General features: G+C 43.3%; 1 pseudogene; it reads left to right on the top strand.

Annotated features, from left to right (window-relative positions):
- Positions 1–311: 311 nt before the first annotated feature.
- Positions 312–470, top strand: LOC129148042 (U2 spliceosomal RNA; annotated as a pseudogene).
- Positions 471–1,027: the final 557 nt, after the last annotated feature.

The following is a 1,027-nucleotide window of genomic DNA, read 5'->3' on the forward strand; positions in this document are numbered from 1 at the left end:
GTTTAAGTTTAAAAAATTTGGCTCTCAAAAGAAATTTCAATCGTTGCACTGTTGATATTTGGCTCTGTTGACTGATGAGTTTGCCAACCACAGCTCTAGACCATCACTCAGGGTGCAAGTCTACTGCTTCAGCAAACTCTGATGCTAGCAAGATGCTGGTTCTCAGGCCTTCAGGCTTAGACTAAATCTACAACACCGACCTCCAGATTGCAAACCCCAGATAGTGGGACTTCTCGGTCTCCATTACTATGTGATCTTATCCCTCATAATACACCTCTTTCATCTATCTATCTATCTATCTATCTATCATCATCGCTTCTCGGCCTTTTGGCTAAGATCAAGTGTAGTATCTATCATCTATCTATCAATCTATCTATCTATCTATCTATCTCCTATTGATTATGCTTCTCTGGAGAATTGACTAACACAATGGTACAATAGGATCTCATCCTAGCTGGTAGCTTCAATATTGAGTATTGAGTGTGCCCTCAGCCAGATTTAGTCCTTCAACTGGGTTGTATGAACTAGGCCACAACCCTGAAAATTCTGTATTCCTCTCTGCCTGATTATATTATTTGTCTTGGAAGGGAAGTATGTAAATACTCATAGGACCTTGAGCCTACCCCTGAACCCCAACTTCTACCATCCTGTAGGCATATAGGCCAGGTAAGACCAGGTGTGTGAGCAGGAAGCAGGAACTGATTCCCCTGACCCTGACACAATGCCTCTTAAACAAAGAAAACACTCTCTATTTCTCACTCACTTGAGCTCTAGACAGTAGGCTCTTGAATGATATCACTATAGCTTCCCCAGTGCTGGTTAGTCAAGGCCAGAGAGAGCCCTGCAGCCTCCGCTTTCACAGGGTTCAGCAATTCTACAAAGTTATTTAATGGCCCTGATCCAGATTTGGCCATAGACACTCCTTATGCACTTGGGTGATTGGGTGACCGTGTTAACTTTTGAGAGGCCAGGATCTGGGGCACAATGAGCCATTGCAGTGAGAGTGCATATTCTTTGAATCGTGTTC

The sequence above is a fragment of the Eptesicus fuscus genome, chromosome 22, assembly GCF_027574615.1.
Source record: "Eptesicus fuscus isolate TK198812 chromosome 22, DD_ASM_mEF_20220401, whole genome shotgun sequence".
NCBI lineage: Eukaryota > Metazoa > Chordata > Mammalia > Chiroptera > Vespertilionidae > Eptesicus > Eptesicus fuscus.